The sequence below is a fragment of the Sceloporus undulatus genome, chromosome 4 (assembly GCF_019175285.1).
Source record: "Sceloporus undulatus isolate JIND9_A2432 ecotype Alabama chromosome 4, SceUnd_v1.1, whole genome shotgun sequence".
In the NCBI taxonomy this organism is placed as follows: domain Eukaryota; kingdom Metazoa; phylum Chordata; class Lepidosauria; order Squamata; family Phrynosomatidae; genus Sceloporus; species Sceloporus undulatus.
This window is the reverse complement of record NC_056525.1, coordinates 200,092,321-200,114,688: the sequence shown is the minus strand read 5'-3', so window position 1 is coordinate 200,114,688 and position 22,368 is coordinate 200,092,321. Positions and strand designations below refer to the sequence as shown.

The 22,368-nt window shown below is 40.8% G+C and overlaps 1 long non-coding RNA gene across 1 annotated transcript in view; it reads right to left on the bottom strand.

Annotated features, from left to right (window-relative positions):
- The window catches only part of LOC121927550, a 30,004-nt gene extending 7,873 nt beyond the window's left edge, over nt 1-22,131 (bottom strand). Inside the window, exon 1 of the long non-coding RNA XR_006103268.1 lies at nt 22,037-22,131. This is a non-coding gene — a long non-coding RNA (uncharacterized LOC121927550). The remainder of the gene's footprint in view (nt 1-22,036) is intronic.
- Between the last annotated feature and the right edge of the window lie 237 nt (nt 22,132-22,368).

Here is a 22,368-nt window from a genome sequence, read left to right as displayed (position 1 = left end):
ACTGACATTTTATGTCACTGCAATGCTAGAAATCTGGGGAATGAAAGAAATTTTCATTTAGGAAGTCAGCATTCTTATAGCAGATCAAAGTCTTTATTTGCCCCCCCCCCCAATCCAGTTAGCTACACCTCAATCAGGGGAAATTTACTCCTTTACTTTAAAATTAATTATTGGATGTAAAACACAGCATCAGTTTGTATGTCTGATTGTTAAAGCCTATATCTCTGGGAGGGAAAACAGGCCATAGTAGGGAATATATATCCCCTTGACATCTCAGTTGACATTTACCATAAGATGTTTACAGCCATACAAATGATTAACCTATAAATGAACTCATGCCTTATGTAATAAGTAACAGAGAAATTTTACTAAAATCTTTTTGTCACACAGCCTGAGATTTTTCTTCTTTTTGCAATGATTTTTACCTGAATGTTTTATTCACACATAAATGCTTTAAAAAGGCTTGCAAAAACTTCACCCTGAAAATGAAAAGCTTCTGGGGGGCAGCTTTGTTCTATTGGGCATCAACCTGAATGGGACAAGAGTGGATAGGAATGTGGAAGAAAAACATATTAACCATCATAAGATTTTTTGAGCTATTTGGCCCTTTCAAATTTTAGTTATAGCATTATGGTTCCACCTTAACTACTATGGTTCTATTATGCTTCTATCTCATGGAATCCTGGCATTTGTATTTTAAGGAACGGAACTTAAAAATTCTACTGCCTCACCAAATTACAAAGCCCAGGATGCCATAGGATGCAGATATGGCAATAAAAGTGGAATTGTATTGCTATAATTTTAAAGTGTGAAAGGAATATTTGGTCTTTGTCATTCATTTTCTTACAGCTTTGCAAAACTGTCCTTCCCACTCTTTTTCTACCATAGACCCATCTGCCAAATGTTGCATCTCATACATCTAAGAGTACAACTACAACCTAAGTTGTTTTTACATCCAAAGAATGGAGACAAAAGATGTTTATGACTGTCCCAAAGAGGAAAATCTTCAGGGCCAGTTTTAACAATCACTTTGAGACACCCCTAACATATACTGTATTTTAAATTACAGTATTATCATAATCATGGGATTATCAAAAGCATCAAAAGCATCTAGTTTCAGTTTAGAAGACAACATATAAATGTGTTTGTGTGGGTGTGGGTGTAGGGAAAAACATATTATACTTACACATTGCATATAACTGAACATAACTATCTGAAGAAAAAAATCTGCAGAAATTTCTAATCTGGCAAATCCTGGCACCTTTTGCTACTAACTGAAAATACATAAACAGAAGGCTCCCCCCCCCACACACACACACACATTTAGATAATGAAACAAGCCAACATTGTTCAAGGGCAGTGGTGACTGGACAGGGCTAGAAGAAAAGAATCTGAAAAATCTAGATTTCTCTATAAGTGGAAGAAAGTCCACTTCTTCATTAAGGCCTAAAGGGCTTTAATTTCTAACCAACATTCTTTAGTATTTTGAAACTATACAGTACTCCAAATTTGGAAAATAGGCTTCTCGTGGGTTTAAAATGGGCCAGGAACCATTCAAAACCTGGCAAATAAGGCACAATAGCCACTAGAGGCTGCAAGGCACTTTCTAAGTACAGTCACCCCCTCCGTTTTTGCACACTTTTGATCTACAATACATATACATATGCAAGCATGAAACAGAAGGTGAAACGATGGGGGTGTGCGTCCACAGCCGCCCACAGCCACCCACAATGGGCTTCAATATACAAATATTTCCATTTTCACCAGGGGCTCTGGAATGATTGGATCCCCCACGAAAATGGAGCGGTGACTATATATTTATTAATTAGAGGTTTAGGGGCACATGGGAACATAACAGCCTGTCCTTATCCAAGGGACACAGCCTGTGCCCAAGGGGGACACAACAGCCTGTCCTTATCCAAGCCTGTCCTTATCCAAGGCCTACAGATCTTGGAGAAGTTGTTTGCTTCTCCCTTAGATGTATGATGGAGAGAATGCACTTGACCTTAAATGAAAACAATAATTAGGGATGTTCCCAACATTTTCAGGTGACTTTTTTATATAAAATTTATTCAAAATATATCATACAAAATCTAACAATCATAAGACAATGGTATAAAGAATTTCAAATCATTGAAAATCCTTCCTTATTAAAATTAATAAGGTGTTCCTTATAAGGTTTTACACAATTCAAATTATTTAAAATAAGTCTGACCATAGAGAACAGTGGCTATATGGAGGAGAAACAGATATAAAATTTGTATTAATATAATCTATAAGGAGAGATCATTTTTCCTGAAAGGGTCTTTGATTTTGTTGTTTTGAGATATATTTCATATTTTCTGATAATTTTTCCAGAAGCCATTTATCCCAAACTCTTTTCTACCAGCTATCCAGGGATACAAAACCTGTTTTCCAATTATTAGCCACTTCTAATCAAGCAGCCGTCAACAAAAAAGAGATCAACTTTCTATTTTTAAGGATTTATTACTTCTTGTGTATTTTGAAAATAAAACGGCTGGGCAAAAGATTATTTTTTGTTTTGTAATTGAAGCAATTCAGTTGATCACATCATTAGCTTACTTACTAATTAGCTTACTTGCTGTTCACCGCTATGATCTTTGGAATAGCAGTATATAAATAAAACAAATTATTATTATTATTATTATTATTATTATTATTATTATTATGCCAGAAGTGGTTAATTTTAAAACAGTCTAACCACATATGGATATAAGTCCCTAAGACTGGACAACCTCCCCAACATAGGGGTCATATAGAATTTATCATCTGTGATTTTCTAATAGGAGTTAAATACTCCTTTAGAAAGTTCTCTCTGGTTAAAGCTGATCTTGACTTCAATACAGTAGATGACCAAATAGCATACCAATCTGAGTCTGAAATTGATATACTGTATTCGGTTCACTTTCTCACAATGTTTTAGTACATATGGTATGCTGATAGGAGTTTGTCAAGATAAGACGATATATGTGGTAGACTGAGCCTTTACTATTTCGACTAGAGTCATTGCACAAATTTTCAAAGGGAGTCATAGATCTCAAACTTTCCCCTTTCTTGAGCAAGCTAGAGGAGAAGGTTTTTATTTGCATAAATTGAAACCACGAAACCGATAATGGATCTAGAGATGATGCTAAGTGTTTAATTGATTTGAGTTGATTTGCTAAGCATATATCAAAGGTTTTGAACTTGCTCCCACATTCCAGACCAGGAGGTCTAAAATTTGGGGCCCTCTGGGTGTTTTGGTGGGAATCAATAATCCCTGACTTCAGAGGTACTGATTTCTGCCATCCTGATTTCTGCAAGACCTTGGGTGAAACTTCTCCAACCAGTGCCTGGATGGGAAACCAGATTCATTCCATGTGGATTTCCCCCAGCTGAGACAAAAGAAACAAGCACAAAATTTTATAAGGAGAATTACCAAATTATTTTTTGAAAAAAATAATCATACTATCTTTTATTTAAATAAAACATTTCTTTTTAATGTACTTTCATGTTTGAAAAAACGTCACTGGGAAAATAATGCTTGTTACAGGATCCAAATGAATTTGGAAGAGATATTGTGTTTATATTACTGTTTTAATTTATAAGACGTCCTGGTTGTCCCGGACAGAAAGGTGGGATATAAATTTTTTAAAATATTTATTTATTTATTAGGCTTGGATTTCATTTTTGCCAAGTGTACTGATTTTGGCTTTATCCTTCTATTTCTGTTTCTGTGTGGAGTCTCAGACCAACATTTTCAAATTTGTGGAAATTTTATTTTCATTTTCTTACCATCTATACAGGTCTTTATATTAAAAACAAAAGCAGCTCAGCTATTCTACTTCCTTGCCTGTAGAGGCTGCTGTTTTCTCAGGTCTGATATATATACCAGCAGGCTGAGTGAAATAGCCTTAAGGAATAGGTAATGCCAGCCTTAGACATTGATACCATTCTGTTTTAATTACACTTTTTCCAAGTGATAACAAATAAGTGATAACAAAAAAGGTCTGGAGAAAAGCTTCCACTCTTAACAGATGTGTTCTAATTCAGTGGTTATATTCAGTCTCTAGCAAGACCTTGTATTGCTCATAAAATTAAGAGGTGATGGGATTCAGATGGAAGGAAAGGAAAACTTAATTTTTTCCCCATCACCCTCCTGAAAACCTTCTCTGCCATGCTATTATAGCACTGAATAAAAAAGTTGGAACCTTTTTTATTCCAAGCTATTCCAAGCTGTTTGTACATTTGTCCCTCAAGCAGCACCTCTTGTAGGCTTGCCAATGGATACTGCAATCACATTTTGGCTTCACCCATTCTTCCTTTGGCCCTGCTCTCAAAAGTGGTATGCATCCTTTTAGATCTTTTATTGACATAGGGCCAAAATAGACAGCCCTAAAGGGGTGGCTTGATCCTGCCCCTTTGATCACTGGATCGGGGCAACAGCAACCACAGCCTTCATCTTGTGTTTTTACAGCCCAAAAAGAAGTGGCAAAATGCCACTCCTTTTTAGACTGGAAAAAAGTCGCTCTTGCCACCGCCACACCTTTTTGGGCACTTCTGCGGCATGTGGCATCTAAACATCACACTGCCAGAGTGCTGGAAAGCTGCCACTGTGTAAATGGCCAGGCGGCTTCATGGCAGCTTCCTGGCAGCTTGGGGCCATGCATCGTGCATACACCATGCCCCCAAGCCACCAGGAAGCTGGCTTTTTTTTTTCTGGTCTGTTCCAGCCCTTCGTTGCATGACCTTCTCTGAATGTGACAACTGCCTGTTGGCAAAGCATACTACAACCTGGTTATTGCACCTGACCCATATGCCTTTGTTTGGCAACTTGACCACTACTACAATTAGGAAGCTCTCTAAACATATCAGATTCCATAACATGCCTTTTCCTGCCCATTGAACAGGCCAATGCTGGGCACACCAGTGACCCTTAAAAAAATATTGAACCCACTATTCCCAGCAACATCTTACTGGACCTGTAAATCCATGCCAGCTTGACCATATGGAAAAAATATCCACCAGTAGTCCTTTCTTGGCCAAAAAATGGGTTTATGAGTAATCAGGAAATCCCAATCAGTAAGAAGAACACAATTGCAAGAGTTTAAATCCAGTAGTCACACATTTCAAGGTGTCCCAGAAAATTATTCTGTGTAGAAGAAATCTAATACATGTGTGGGTTTTGCATGAGAAGTGTGAGGTTTGGGACAAAAAACAGTGTTTCCAGGCTGTCACATGTAATTTTTTTTCTGCTAGACTGCTGTTTTCTTTGCAAAACCAGCAACCTTGCATGACAAAAAATATTCCACCAAAAAATCTTTTCCAAAAGAGAAATTTTGTACAAAAATCTTATACAACAAAAATCTTACCTCACAAAATTTTTGTGATCCCAAAAAAGCAATATTGTACAAAAACATGTTAATGGGTGTTTTTATGTGCATGTGCAAGATTGCTATTTTCTGAAGCAAAATCTTTCTTGTGAAAAATTTTCATAGTGCAAGATAGCTAGACGTTTTTTCAAAATACTCAATGTGCATTTCTGAACAGAATAATTTTCTTTCTCTAAATAAAGTTAGACCCTTGACTTATTAAATTCTGTCTTCTAATTTCTCCTGGAGTTACAGGGAAAGGAAAGTCTGTTTCAGTGGCTATTGGCTACCATGGCATGTGGAGTGGAGGAATAAATACATTCCAAGTTTAATTTAACTTAAACTTTAAATCCAGGGTATAAAGCCTAGCCTTAAAAACTAAGTGTCTTGGATAGCTCTATTAAAGTCACATGAGAACTCCCAGCCACCATTGCCTACAACTCAAGAGAAATAGTAATAATTCTTTTAGACATATATCTCAAAATCTTTCCTGGGCAGACTGATTACTGATGCCAAAAACAGATATTCAAGATATTTTGCTGGCTGAGGCAAACAACAACAACAAAATGAACAGCTTGCATTCCACATATAGAACCAAACTGGGCTAGTAATTGCACCTCCTTCAGCAGTGAGACAGTGTCTTCGGCTGCACCTAATGCCAGCAGGCCAGTTTAAGTGGGGCAGAATGTGACACGCATGTGACATATAGGCTCTGTCCTCCAATAGAGAGAAATGAAAGGAACCTTGGAAGGAATGGCCAGGGCCTGTTGTTGCTGCCCCTTAGCATGTGATCCCTCAGCCAGTTGCTTGCCTCATTCTGCCTAATGGTAAGGACAGCCCTGGTCAAAATAGAGTGGCTACTCCAAAAATATATAGTGAAGCAGTATCAGATCCTTATGTTTGGAGCCATCCCAAGGTTCTGTTTCAACAAACAATGGTCCCAAAAACACTGGGGGCCAGTCTTCACTAGAATCCTGTCCTCCTTGCAATGCTTGACTCATTAGAGACTGTCTTTTTGATTAAAGGAACAAAAGGTTGATTTTGTGTAGTCTTTGTGTAAGAAACAACAGCATCTGTTTCCCAGACTGAACTCTGAAAAGCCCTGAGATAGCAGGTTCATCTTACAACTGTTCTTCTCCCTCCTACAGCAATGGAAGTACCATTGTAAATTAGCATTCCAAAGTGATCAAACACTATGCATCAGCATGCAGGCACTGAACCAATACTGCATTGTATTCATTACTTTTTATTCAGCTGAGCAGCCATTATGGAGGGTTTTTGGAGGGGTGTGTGTGAAACAGCACAGTAATAAATGTAAAATGAATGAAGGTACCTACCTGGTTTTAGCTAGGGCAATCAATTTGTCTTTCTTAATAGTCACCATTTCTTTTCTACATTGGAAATGCTGCTTTGCAAATTTGAAAACATCAGGGGTCAATACAAAGAGAGCAGAATGTGGAAATGCTACTTTTTCCAGCCAAATGGCCAGGTTCGCTTGGGGATTTGTGGATATATAAACAAAAAAGTAGTGTCTCCAAGTTCTGGGTAAAGTAAAAACATAAATAAAAGCATGCATTTAAAAAATGATATATAGGAGCTTATCCCATGAACAAATAGGCCGTCTTGCCTATTCCAGCTTGAATTCAGGATCGGGGATGCCCCCAAATGTTATCATACTTAAATTGCTGCCTATTTATGCGGGATGCTGCCACCTGGATGTATCCTGGATTGAAACCTCACTCAGCTGGCCAGTTTTTGAAGTTGGAAGCTCCCCAACTTCGAAAAAGTGCAGGAAGTGATTTAGGTATGATAACATCCAGGGGCATCCCGGATCCTGAATTCAAGCTGGAAGAGGTAAGCTGGCTTATTTGTTCATGGGATAAGCTCCCTAGGTACTGGAGAGACCAACTAACCACTGAGTAGAACAGAGTTTGGTCAACTATTATTCTTGCACGTTTTTCGGGGGGGGGGCAGAACCTCTATTACCAGGATAGAAAACCTGCTGCCATTCAGAAATTATTGGACTTCAACTCCCATCAGTCCCAGATATCTATCACACTACACTCTTTAGCACTACATTCCATTTTAAGTGCCATGTCAACATCCTGTGGAATTCTGGGCTTTGTAGTTTAGTAATGCCCCAGACCTCAGACTGAGAATTCAATTGTCTCACCCTAAACTGCAAGTCCCAGTGCTATAACAGTGTCATAAGGATTCCAATCACTGTAGCTAAGGGTCAGGAATCATGGAAGCTGTAGTTATATAACTTCTGTAGGGCCACAGATTTCCCCATTTCTGCTCAGTTCAATAAGACATATATCAAAACAAATGCATATTAAGAGCATTAAAATGCCTGCTCTGTAGATCTTGTTTTTTAAGTAGGATTAGGCTACTTTTGCATTTTTTTTATTTTACAGCAAAGAGCTTTTTTGCAACTTTTTTTTATTTTACAAAAAAAGAGCTTTACAGAGACATGCTAAATCTGGTACTTTGTCTCCACCTGTTGAAAAACTGAAAAATCTTAAACTCAATAGTATGGAGCAAGTCTTTCAATGGTGTTTGCAAATATGTACCAGAAGTAAGTTTTTCCATTCATGTTCCCAGTCAAAATCATATTCAGGAACATTTAATTGCTCTCTTATTCAGAAAAATTGGAAGTAGAAGAAGTCAGGCATAAATTATTCCATCACTTATGGCCTATGTCTACAGCAAGTAAGCTATCTAGAGGACAAACTGGCTTCTAACACCCGTAATGGTAATCCAGTCAGTCAACCACATGAAATGTTTAAAATACGTTAAAAAATATTTACTGTTGCAAATGTCACAATTAATGAGACCAAGGTGCTTTACAGAGCGCCCCAAAAGGGCGCTCTGCCAGCGCCCATGATTGCTGCACCAGGGAACCGCAGTGGAAAACCACGTGATTCCCTGGCACAGCAAAAAGAAGCTGCAAAAAGCGGCTTCTTTCTGCAGCGCAATGTGCGGACGCTAAGCGTCTGCTATGTCAAAATGGCGGCACCCACGTAGAATGGGCGCCACCATTTTGTACGTGCTTGGCACATACTAGGGTTAGGTGCGTCCAGAAAAGACGCCCCTTCCTAACCCTAGTACGTGCCGAGCACGTACTTTTGGGCGGTGTAGAACCCGCCCAAGTTAAATGTAGGGGGTGGCAGTTCAGTTAGTACAAAGAGAAAAAAATAAATACCAAAGAAACATTTAGGATGTAATCCTAGAGCAGGTTTGGGCAAAATGCAGTCCATGAACCACATGGAGCCTAGGGATGGAAAGAATATTTTAAAATATTCATAAAATGAGAAACCATAATGAGAAAAATCCTGGACTGATAAGAATCTTCACAGTTCAGGGCTTGTTCTATGCAAAATTCACAACTGGTTCTTTTGTGTAGAAAACAAAATTTTCCGTGTGAAAAATAGTATTTTGATACAAAAGTATTAATTCCTTCACAGGAAATGTTGTTTTCTGCACTGAAAATTCTGTAATTGGCCATTTATTCTGTGTAAAATTCACACAGGGTTGATTTGCATAGGAAACAGCATTTTCTGCATATTCTCAGCATCACTGATAAGTGAGAGAATACATCCTGTTGTGCCAAACCCACAGAATGATCCCTGGCTTCCTATGTATCACATTTCTCCAAATGTCTACCTCCTGTGTCTGGGAACTGACCTCTCCCTCAGGGGCCATCTCTGTATGTTTCTCATTCAGGACAGTCTGCTCTGCTCTGTCTAAGAAAACCTCATGCTCCCTAATATGCTGCAAGTACAGATCTCAAGTTGCTGGACCTTCTCTTTTGTTAGTATGCCCTATACCAGTGATGGCAAAGCTATGTCATGTGTGCCGGAAGTGGCACTTTGGGCCATTTCCTCAGGCATGGGGCGAGGGAGAAGGTGGAAGAGGCACACGCATGCCCATTCCTCCCCCCACCCTGCCTTTTTCTGGCCTACAGCTGGATGCCAGAAAAGGGCACTCTGGAGAAGGAGCCAGAGGAGTGCGCCTCTGGCTCCTCCTCGCAGCCTTCTCCCAGCCTCCAGCTAGAGGCTGGGAAAAAGGCAGGGAAAGGAGGAGTGATCGGGGCATCCCAGTGGCTCCTCCCCAGGTACCTTTGCCGGCTTCCAACTGTCTCTGGAGAGACAGCTAGATGAAGGAAAAGGTCCGTGGGGAGGAAGGCAGGAGGGCTGCCCATCTCTCTTCCTCCCCACTTACCCTTTCTGCCCTCCATGTGTCCAAAACGGGGCACTTGGAGGGCAGGGAAAGGTCCGTGGGGAGGGAGGCAGGGGGCCTGCCCATCTCCCTTCCTCCCCACTTACCCTTCCCACCCCCCAAGTGTCCCAAACAGGGCACTTGAAGGGCAAGGAAAGGTCCGAGGGAAGGGAGGCAGGGGCCCCGCCCATTCCTTTTCTTCCCCTTTTGCCTTTCCTCGTCCCCAAAGAGCTCTAGAGAGCCCTTTGGGGCGAAGAAAGGTCCAGGAAGAGGAGGACTGGGACCATGCCCATGGCTCCATCCCCTCACAGGCCTTTCCTGACCCCCAGCTGTCTCTGACAGACAGCTGGGGGCCAGGAAAAAGGCAGGGGGGAAGCCCCGCCCAGAGGCCCCAGCATGCAGCCCCATCCTGAGGGGGCAGAAGCCCCGCCCCTGGCACACGAACTTAAAAAGGTTCGCCAACACTGCCCTATACTCCTTTCACTGGATACGAGGTTTCAAAATTAATATCTAGTTTTGGGAGGTCATGATGCCCTGTGGAGATTAAAAAGTTATATTTATAAGGAGTCATGCTGACCTAAGAATATGTGAGAGACATACATGGTACTAAAATAAATGCTAAATGGGTTTGATCTTTCTACACATACTCCAGCCTCTTTGCATTTCCTCTTACAATGGAGACAAAGTGAGTTCTAAAGCAAAAGCTGTCAAAGATGACACCACCTTCCACTTCACCTCATTCTGTGTTCCTGTTCACCCTTCCTGTCTGACTGTCCAGGGATTGGCTCAGATCCAATCAGTGTTTTATTACTCCAGAGTTGAAGCCCTCAACCATTCTGGATCCCTTTTATAAATTCCAAGAAAATCATCAAAGCCTTTTTTTACACCATGTGGTAACATCAAGCTCCCCTCATTTGTATGAAATAAAGTATAAATACCAGTCCCAGCCATAGCCATTTTTTCACAGCTCCCATATTCACAGGCCAGGGCTCTTTTCAACAGATGAGGGATCTCTCTGAGTAACTCTTAAATGCTGTCTGAGCCACTCACCATTTTCCATGAACTTCTCTTCAAACTGGTAATTATTGCCCTCTGTAACTCCTGGTTGTTTTCTAACCATTTTTCTACACTTTTTAAAAAGCTGTATTGGTTGTTGTATGTTTAAATGCAGCCTTGCACATTTCCAAATAAAACCTTTTGTATTCACTGAAACTGGAATGCTCGCTACAAAGGGCAGGATGGGATCTCTAGCCTTATGGCAACCATCCTAGGAGAAGGAAAACTCTAATCCCAAACCTGGGCATATGGTGCTCGTCTAACCCTGTAAGGTCAACCATCTAAGAGAAGGAAACTCTAACCAAACCTACGACCCGAAAACCTCGCTGCCACTGTCCATACTTGTCAAGGCCTCAGCAGTCGAACCTCTGGTTTAAACGGTGAGGCCAGTTCTGTGCATGCTGCGCTCCACCAGAAAAATCCATTGCACAGGCTCGAAGGATACATCCAACGTCATCAACGCGCTTCTAGAAAGCACGGATGAGTCCTTCCTGAATCTTCATTCGCAAAGTAAAGCCAAGAAGATTAGGATGTTAGAATTTAGAAGAACATGAATTGAGTGAGATTTGGGTGGCACACGCACTTGTGGTATGGGAAGGTGAGAGCAAATGTAAAAATCATATTATTAGAAGAGCATTGATAAGAATTAGGAACAAGGAGAGGTTTAGTATAAAGTTACCTAATTGGGCATCACCACAGGAAGCATTTTATAGGAGAAAATTAGGTATAGTACAAGATTGGCTGAGGTATCAGGATTTAATAGAATGGGAGCAGAGAGAGTGGAAAATTAAAGAATTACATTTAGAAAAAGGACACAAAATATCTCGGTTAATGTACTACCAATTAAGAGAAAGATTTAAATAAGACATGAATAGATTTAATTTTGAAAAGAAGAAATCAGAGTTTTATATCCTGATAGATGCAAGAGATACCCACTTAATTGCATTTTTTTAAATAAATTACTGTTAAACTTTGAAACTTCTGTTTCAAACAAATTAAAAAATGCATGGTGAAATGGGCAAGGAATTATATTTATCTGGACCAATGAGAGAATGTGTGGTTGTAAGGTTTAAAATTTACTTGTAATGATCTGAAGGAAAATGATGTATAGATGAATTGGCAAAAATATATAAATATATAAATATTAAGTGTTGGAAATGCAAACAGTCTATTGGTTCCTTTTATCACCAATGTGGAGTCGTAAAAAGGCAAAAAAATGGCAACAAATAAGGAAGCAGATGAATAAGATTTTACTGTCAGAAGTAGAAATTAAACCAGAATTATTTCTTTTAAATTTGGTGAACTTTAATAAGAAATTAGAGAACGACTCCATATATTATTTTGTTATATGATTACAGCAGGAAGAATATTTTTGGAGACAGAAGGATATCCTGAGTATTGAGGAGTAGATAGAAAAATTATGGGACCTGGCTACATCAGACAAGTTGACCAGTCCGTTGAAAGGATATCCAATACTGACTTATTTGAAAACATGGCAACCTTTTGTTAATTATTTGGGAAAAAGAACTGGAGATAATGTGATGGTAGGTTTTGATTATTAGATAGGAAAGCATTTCTAAATAGAAGAATGTTGATTATATAATTATTGTTAATTGTTGTTATTGTTAATAAAAGTTATAAAATGTAGAAAAGCTGCTTTGTAAAAAATGGATTAGCTATAGAGGCATAAATGGGTGTTATAGTTGGAGATCATAGACAGAGTAGTGCAGGAAGTCAATGGACTGGGGGAGAGGAAGAGGGAAGGGATAATGGGTTCACATATTCATGTATTTTCGTTATATTTGTAATCAAATTCATTTTGTTTATTTTATAAGTGTTTTGTTTGACTTTTTTGCAAACTGATTTATTAATAAAGTTTTTTTTTAAAAAAGCATCCTGAGTGTTGCAGGCTGGGCACTGATCTGAGATTTATATTTTGCAAAATTTAAGTCACTGAAGTTTGAATAGCTATGTGTTTTGTAAAGCATAAATATAAAGGTAGTAAGGTATAAACCAGGATGTGTAATACCTTGCGTGTGTAATACCAAGAACATAGGCAATTATTGATTATGGGTAGGAAGCCAATCTAACTATAAACAAAATAATAAAAGGAGAAATGGCTTCAAAGCCAACAAAAACATTGTATTGACTCATCATGATTCAACTACAAATGGTTACTAACTGATGCAATCTGATGGAAGGCAGCCAAGAACTACTGGTCACCGAGTGGTATGTCAAAAAGACCTATCCCTGATTGGATAAGGAAAATATTTATACAAACAAATTAACATTGTTAATGCAAAGATCTCTGAACTGATTGGAGTCGGATTGGAGTCTGGGAAAGAAATACAACTGGCTCAGGAGCGACAAAAGCCAGACTGGCCCAAGCATCAGTCTCTCCCATATGAAGAGAGCCATTTCTAACATTTATACTCTCCATAGCTGATAAGACCTAGACCAGGGGTAGGCAACCCTTTTGAGCCGGGGGCCGGGTTGCTGTCCCTCAGACAACTGGGGGGCCGAAGCCAAAAAATAAATAATTAAATTTTCAAAAAATTAAATAAATAAATAAACTGGGACAAATGTAGGACAAAATTTTCAAATGGAGGGCACTTTTAAAATAAAAAATGGCGGACACGTGAAAAAATTTGCTGATTTTTTTTAAAAAATGTTAAGATAAATGCATGTTTCTGAGGCTTCTATAGACCATTGCCCCACCATGCCCCTCGCGGCAATCGGTGGCAGGACCGGGCTGAGGCCAGTCCCAAGGCCTTTCCGGGCTGCAGGTTGCCTACCCCTGACCTAGACCATGCAGGTAAGCGAGAACCTTTGCCCTCAAATAGCTAGATTTAATTCTTATCTAATTTGATAAATACCCATTATGAATATGTCATGGGTATTTATATAGATGTAATGAATGCTGCAATAATCATGTTGCAGTGCCCATGAAAGATGGTTATCTTCCTTGAATGCCTGTGTGTTTTTCCCACAGATATAATGTTTAAGATGTTATCCTTCATCTGTGTTTTAAGTATAGAGATGCCTCCTAGGGAAAAGCAGAAGAGATAGGCGTTTAGGCTTTACGAAAGTGTAATACCCTATGACTATAATGTGCCTACACACTGAAAGGTCTATGTTTGTCCCTGAAGGGAGTGTATATTTGTACACTTGTCCCTCCATCTTCACTAGGGTTAGGGGCACAAGACCCTCGTGAATATGGAAAAACCGCAAATAACAAAAACACCATGTTTTTACCTGAGGGGACACTGCTCTAGGAATCTCTAGGTCCTCTAGTGCAACTCGGTAGTCAACGTCCAACAGACACTGACCATAGAACTGCACTGAAGGAGCTACAAATGCCTAGTAGAGTGTTCTCTCTAGGAATCTCTAGGTCTTTCAGTGCAACTTTTAGTTAAAGTTGACCATAGAGTTGCACTGGAGGACCCAGATATTCCTAGAGAAAACATATTAATCAAATCTGTGAATAATCTAATCTGCAAATATCAAAGCCACAAATATGGAGGATGAATGTATATCTGTTACTGTATATAATAAATAGCATAAAAGACTAACAAAGAACCTGTTTACCCTCCCATATTTATATCTTTCAATTCCAATAGTTAAAAACGCTTAACTGTAGTGCTGATACTGTTTCTGGCTGTTCAGAATATACATTGTTCATAAACTGGGAATCCAGGTAACCAGATAAACTGATACCAATTAACTGACAGGCAACAAAGAACCCTCAGTCCTCACCCTAAAGAGATAAGAGTGGGGAATAACACCTGTTTCACTGATGCCCTGTACACACCAGTCTGAAAGGCTGGCATGGGGACAGAGTTGGGGCATAGAGTCCTCATGACACAGGCCCAACTCTGCTCCCCCCCAGGGTACCCTTATGCCGTGCACTGCTTCACATGGCGCACGGCTTCATGGCGTGCCTCCAGTGCTGTATCCATATGACGCAGCACTGAAAGAGCACCATATAACCGCGGCAACACAGCAATGGCGCTCTTTTGAGGGCACAAAAAGGAGCTGCTTTTGAGTCCTCAAAAGACTGGATCATGGCCTTGGCGTGAGGTTGCTACAGCCCCGATCCAGCTATGAAAGGGGCAGTGTCCCGCCGTCCCTTCGGGGCTTTATGTACAGCTCCTTAGTTTCCAAAATAGTTTATCATACGACATGGAAAGCTGATGTTGAAGAAATGCACACCAAATACAAGAAATACAAGCCAGTCATCCAGCATCTTCTTGTTGTTGTTAATTGCATCAAGTCATCTTTGAATTATGGCAGCCATATGAATGACAGACCTCTAAGCCACCCTGTTATCAACCGGTCTGTTTAGATCTTTCAAAATCAGAGCCATGGCTACCTTGATTGAGTTTATACACCTGTAATGTGATCTTCCTCTTTTCCTACTGCCTTCTAACTTACCAAGCATTATTGTCTTTTATAAGGAGTCATGTGTTCTTATGATATGTTCAAAAGCCAACAGTCTCAGTTTAGTCATCTTGGCTTTTAGGGAGAATTCAGACTTGATTAGAATCATAGAATCATAGAATCATAGAGTTGAAAGAGACCACAAGGGCCATCCAGTCCAACCCCCTGCCATGCAGGAAGTCTCAGTTAAAGCATCCCCGACAGATGGCCATCCAGCACTTGGATCCATATATGTCTTTGTGGCAGTACACAGCATCTGTAGAACTCTCCTCCAAAATCACAATTTAAATGAGTTGATTCTCTTCCTAATACCTTTCTTCACTATCTAGCTTTCACAAGCATACATAGAAATCAGAAATATAATGACATGGATTGTTCTGACTTTGGTATTCAATTATATATCCTTACGCTTGAGAATCTTGTCTAGTTCCTTCATAGCTAACTTTTTATGTCCTAGCCTTCTTCTGATTCCTGACTGCAATCTCCATTCTGATTTATGATTAAGTCAAGGCATAGGAACTATTTCATTGTCTTCATTGTCTACTTTAATGTACATCAGCGGTTCCTAACCTTTGTTGGGCTGCGACCCCCATTCCAGGCGAAAGTCCTGCCCACGACCTCCCTCATTGGTTAGGAGGTGAGGAAAGGGCAGTACTTTCGACTGTCCACAAGCCCCAGCGGGCTTTACAGCCGGATGTCCCACCCCTTCCCAGCCTCCCCACCAATCAAGGAGGCCACCGAGGAAGAAGGGGCGGGACTTCCGGTCGCGAATGCTGCTGGGGCTTGCAGTCCCATCCGTTTCGCCTTCTCCTCCCGGGTGCCTTTGATGGCACATGCAAGGAGAAGGGAAGGGGAGGAGGCGACCCCGGCCCTTTCACCTTCTCCTCCCGGGTGCCTTCGATGGCACCCACGAGGAGAAAGGGAGGGGAGGAGGTGACCCCGGCCCTTTCGCCTTCTCCTCCCAGGTGCCTTCGATGGCACCCACAAGGAGAAGGGGAGGGGAGGAGGTGACCCCGGCCCTTCTCCTTGCGGTTGCCGGCGCTAGCGCCAGCACCTGCAAGGAAAAAGGGAGGCGGGTGAGGCAGGGGGGAATCCCAACCTGGCGACCCTCAAGAAGGGGTCGCGACCCCCAGGTTGGGAACCCCTGATGTACATCATCATTATTTTTGTTTTTCATAATGTTCAGCTGTAACCCTTCCTTTGCACCTTTGAATTTTCTCTTCCAAATCTTTGCTATTTTCTGCTAGAAGTATATTGTCATCTGTATATTTTAAGTGATTGATGTGCTTTCCTCCCATTTCACCCTGGATCTATCTGGAAGAAACACAAGCCAGTCACCTTACGTCTATGGAATGAGTTGCTTTGGCTCCAGCCACTGACTTCAGATCATCATCACAACATTTTTTTCCACAAAACTCTGCTTTTGAGATAATAAACAAGTAGAACCTAGATTGTTACAATCACCCATTTTAGTATTGTAAGATTCCAGGCAGTAACACATATCTAGTTTTGTTTTCTTTTAGAAATAGGTCACTAGAGGCTTATTGACATTTTGTAATATCTGAGTTTATTTACAAAAATACACTTTGAATACTTGTGGAAGCACAGATTAAACATTTCATCAGATAGCCAGTTTCTGAACTTTGTCTGGCTCAAAGTTCAGCAAAATTAGATGACAGCTCTCAAAAATCCCTTCCCACATGACCATGCTGGCTGTGTAGTTCTGATAGTTGTAGTCCGGGAAAAGTAATTCTCAATTCAAAGGGCTAGTTCTGACCTATAAATCCCTAAGCCTTTGGTACAAGTGATCTAACCTAGCATCTCTCCTCATCTAAATATGGATGGGTTTGTATTAGTAGAGTAGTCTTGGTACATGAATCTCAAAACTTTTCTGTGGCTAGAGTACACTGGAATATGAAAATTGGCTTCCTTTGGGCCAAGAAACCTCAGATAATATTTTGCCCTGAATGCTCACCAGAATAGTAAGTAGCATCTCCATCCAAAACTTGCATTTGCAGATGAAGCGGTTGGCTTTTATCAAATTAGAATGGCTCTTCAGTACCTGTTCTTTTTGGCACAAGAAATAGGTCTGAGTAAGTGCTAGAATACCTCTGATCCGGAGAGATGGTTCTATGGCCCTTGTCCTCATGGGGGGGGGGGGGGGGCTGATGGAAGACCTTTCTTTTTATCCTTTGTCTCTAGCTACACTTCATGTAACACATCCAGAAATAATTGTAGCAATGGTGGGTTTAGATTTGGTATCTGCATTCCACTTTTTAAACCACAGTTGCCTCCTAGTAGTTTCATCTGCTGCCATCATGAAAGAAACAAACTGGGCTGTATCAAGGCTGGCATCTATAGCCTCAGCTTCCCAGAACACAGCATCTGTTAGCCAAGAGGGCAAATTTGTGGGAGAAGACCCTCCCACCAGTGGTTTCCTACCCATTTTGGACTCCAGTATTGGAGGAGTCTTAAGGTAGGCCAGGAGTGCTGGCTCTTTCTATACTCTCAGCCATTTACAAATTACCCCTACAAATCACTACTAACTAAAGTCCCAGGGGTTATGCACACTGTGAAAATAATCCAGGCTGAATCTGAGTTAAATCTAGGTTATTCACACACACCCCAAAGCTTTTTGGGGGAGGGGCTGACAAAAACCCCACACTTAATCTGGGATAATCGATATTGGGGTTTTCCCTGAGTTCTTTAAAAAGATCTATCATCAATATTGTGAATAACTGATGCGAATAGACCTGAACAGACCCAAAATAAAAATTCAATACACAAAAAAGGGGTTCCAAATGCATTCACATTGTCGACTCCATCTTTATTCAAATGTTTGCACGTGTGAGTAACCGAACTTATGGAGATGTGCATCGATGTGGTTCCATAGTGTGAACAACAAAACTCGGAATGCATTAAATGATTTGCATTGTCATGCTAAAAAAAAAAAGACAACTGAATGACCCCCTCCTCCTAGTTAGAGTGGAAGGTTGGCTACAGAAGGCAATGAATGCTAAATGCTATGTAGTTCTTACTAGAATAGAGCTATAGCCTTCTCCTCGGTGCACCAGGAAAGATGGAACTGGTGGAAGGGACAAGCTCTCCCACTTAGAGTGAAGGGCTAGTTGGATTAAAGCCCTGGCTCTGGTGTGAATGTCCTGGCTCTGGAGGAGCAAAATCCAGCCAACAGTGCCCTCACCACATTTCAGGTATATAAACCGCTCTAAATCTCTCCCACATAGTCCCTCTCAGTGCTCACTTCTATTTATTTTATTTCTATCCTGCCTTTCTCCTAGTGCAGAAACTCTACAAATTACAGTTTTTGCTCCCTGTGGCACAATGCCACCCTGGTACAGAGTTTTAGTAAATCAAAAGGAAGGGGGAGGGAGGACAATAGGTAAAACTAAGGAGTTTTTCACACAGCAAAAACCCCCGGCTTACCTTTCCCAGTTAGAATCCTCTTCCAGGATGCAGTTGGGTGTTATCACACCAAAGGAACTCCAAATTCACTGCTGCTGCCGAGTGCAGCCTAGCTCCCAGGTGACCATCGGTGACCATTTTTCATAGCTGGAAAAAGTGCTGACTGGGACCCGGGCTGCAGCTGGGCTGCACTTAGTTGGTGGTATCAGTGGCAAATTCCTTTAGTGTGATAATACCCAGCTGCATCCCAGAAGAGGATTTGAACCGGGAAAGGTAAACTGCTTTGTTTTTTGGGAGTTTTTTGCTATGCTATAAGGTTCAAGACAGATCTCAAATACAAATAAAAATCAGAAACGAAGGTAGATGAGGGAAAATCAAAGCAGGAATTGAGGCGGGGGGGGGAGGGGGAGGGAATCTGTGTGCCTGTGAAAAAGAGAGCTTAGAGGTGCAGTTCCAGGACTGTGTACAGTAATTGAAAGGGGATCTTCTCAAGGAAATCTTGTAACTGGCAGGACTCTTCCTTTGCCTGCTTTTTACAATGTGAGTTTATTACTTTTGCTTACCACAAGAATTTGGAGTCACACAGCACAGCATATTCTGTTCCAAAACTAGGAGAGACTGCAGCCATTTGCTTTTGTGCAAGCCTACTGGGAAGTGCAAGTCTCCACACCCTTCTTCTTTCTTTTTGCTGAGTTAACTGAGTGCAAACTACTTTTGCATTTTGAACTCAGTTTCCAGCAACTGAAGAAAGAGGTTAAAACAACAAAAGGTTAAAAGTAAGTTAGGTTAAAAACAACAAAAACTTTCAAGCTTTGCTGGATGCTGATGTGACAGACTGTCAAAGAAATAGTGATTACCTCAGCTGCCTAAAACAGAGGGAAAGCAGAATGTAGATCCAGATCTACTGGTAAGATCAGTAAGTGCTGCTGACTCTCTGTTGATTTAACAACCACAACAACTCATTAAAGATTTAAAAAATGAAATTAAAAGAGCTTAAAGAAAATTAGGAGTGTTCTTGTTCATTCAGTCCTGATGAAGAAAACAAACACGTAGGCATGAGCTTAGAGATATGCAGTCTTTATTCTGAAGGTAGTGTGTTCCTCACCCACACTTACTGCTCCTATTATTTTGCACTTGGATCTGGTTGGTTAAGAGCCAGCATGGTGAAGTAGTTTGAACATTGGACTAGGACATGGGGAAACCAGGGTTTGAATCCCCATTCAGCCACAGAAACCCACTGGGTGACCTTTGTTACCCAAAAAGGCAGGGGGACCTGGGGACCCCACCAACAGTGATAACGTCTCTTTTGAGGGGAATTATTGGCTCAAAAGGAGGTCTACAAGAGATGGGTAATCTAAGGGAATCTCTTCACTTGGGTATACAAGTACTCACTGCAGAAAGACTCCAGTTTCAATGAATAAAAGGGTTTGTTTAGAAAATAGGTGCATGCAAACACAGAAATCCAAGGCGACTTTAAGAACCACACAAGATTAATAGAAAGAAAGGTGTGAGGTTGGATAGCAAAGAAGCAAGAATTAGAGGGGGTGATAATGGAAGACAGAGAGTGCCTCAGACAGAATCTGAGGGCTATACAGAGCTGCAGAACACAACCTCAGTCTGTAGCAGTGAATTGGCCATGTGAGCTGGGCACATATTTATATTATTTTATGCACCCTCAAGGAGTACTTGATGTTCCCACACGGTGTAACAAAGATTTGGTTTTCCCATAGAATTGACAAAAGGATTCCAGAATGGCTGATGGCTTTAACTTCAGAATGACAAAACAGTGATTGGAGTTGAGATAACCCCGAGATAGCTGAACATGACGGATAACTAGGAACACAGTGCCCAGGTCTTTAACTGCTTTGCGATTGGACTTGCTTAGTCTTCATTGTGAGAGGAACTGCAAAGAGCCTGGGGGAGGTTCTGCAGGCGTTGTAGTATTATCTAAGTCTTCCACATGTACTTGGGCCAGCATGCCTTTCCCACGTGAAACTTCCTCATATTCCAAAGGTCATCATGACCTCTGAAAAACATACCTGACACTAGATATCAAATATGAAAATATGAAACCCCATATTCAGTGAGAAGAGTGTAGGGTGTGCTAATACCTTGGACAAGCCACACTCTCTCTGTGTGCACCTATTGTAGAAATAATGCATTTTGACATCACATTAAGTGTTGTAGCTCCATTCTATCGAATCCTGGGATTTGTAGTTTTACAAGGTCTTTAATCTTCTATGTCAAAGAGTGCTGAATTCTCAGAAAATTAAAAATTCCAGGATTCTGCAGGATGGTGCCATGGTAGTTAAAGTGTTGTCAAACAGCATTATTTCTACAGTGTAGGTATATCCCCCAGCATCAGAGGATGGCAAAGGCAAAATGCCCTCTGAACAAATCTTGCTAACAAAAACCTAGAATAGATTTGCCTTTGGGTTGCCACAAGTCAGAAATGACTTAAAGGCACACAATAATAACTGGATGGTAGACCTCAGAGTATTAGTAAAATAAACAAACAAACAAAAAGCCCCACAGAACCATTTTGTTGTGTGCTTTTAAGTAATTTCCAACTTAGGGTGATCCTAAGGTGTGCCTATCATTGTGTTTTCTTAGCACGTTTGGTTCATAGGAAGTTTGCCTTTGCTTACCCCTGAGGCTGAGAGTATGTGACTTGCTCAGTGGATTTCCATGACTGAGTAGGAATTCAAACCGTTCTCCAGAGTCATAGTCCAATGTTCAGATTACTACACCATGCTAGCTCTGCTCAAATACAGCTCTCTGAATCTATATCTTTATATGTTTCTGTTTCAGAAACATGCTAAAAGGCAGGTGTGGCAAAGCTACTCTGCAGAAGAGAAAATGAAATCCTCAGGGCTGTTCAGTCATCATCTTGGAACCCTATCAGCCATTGACAAAGGGGGAAGTGTTGTAAAAAGTGCAAAGGTGATTAAAAATTGTATTTTCAATTCAGCTCTAGCCATGAGGAAAACATGAGATCCTAGTCTTGTTATTTCTCAGAAGACTAATGGAAGGTGGGGCACAAAAGAACAAACAGAAGAGGCTTGCAATATAACCCTTGCCCTAGATGCAGCATATCCCTGGAAAGCCACACGTCCTCAGTTTATTTTTAATCTTAGATCTCTTTCACACTATACAGATATAGCACTATACTTCTACTTTAACTGTCATGCTTCCAGCATATGGAATACTGGTGTTCGTAGTTTTGTGAGGTACTTAGAATTCTTTGCTCAAAGTGAGAGCTCTAGTGCCTCATGAAATAATAATCCCAAAGTTCTCTAGGATGCTTTCCTGGCAGGTAAAATAGTATCAGATTGCTACAATTGAGTAGTGTAAACGTTTCCTTCCTGGATGAGATCTAAAAGGAAAAGGAAACTCAGCTGTGAAGGAAACTGAATTGCATGGATATGAAAACAGAAAGAAACTGAAGTTCAAGGGAACGCAGCCTCAGGCAAAGCATTTTCAGTATTTTCATTTTCAGGAAGAATTAGCAGATAAATACTTACCATTTCTACAACAATCTATGCTCTTCAGACCTTTATAGTTTAGCCCTGGGGTGGGAATCGTGTGACTCTCCAGATACTGGACTGCATCTTCCAACACTCTTCAGCCTTAGCTATGTTGGATAGGGCTGCTGGGAATTTTACTTCAGCAACATGGGGGGTGGGAAGGGCACATATTTCCCACTCTGATTTGGGCCATGGTGAAAGAGGGAGGGAGAAGAGATCAGATAAGATACTTGACTTTCAGAAGTACATGGATTTTAACTGAGATTTTTCAAAGATGGCTACAGTCAGGAGGATCAATAAGGGATGTGGGGGTAGGGGCAGCACCTAGT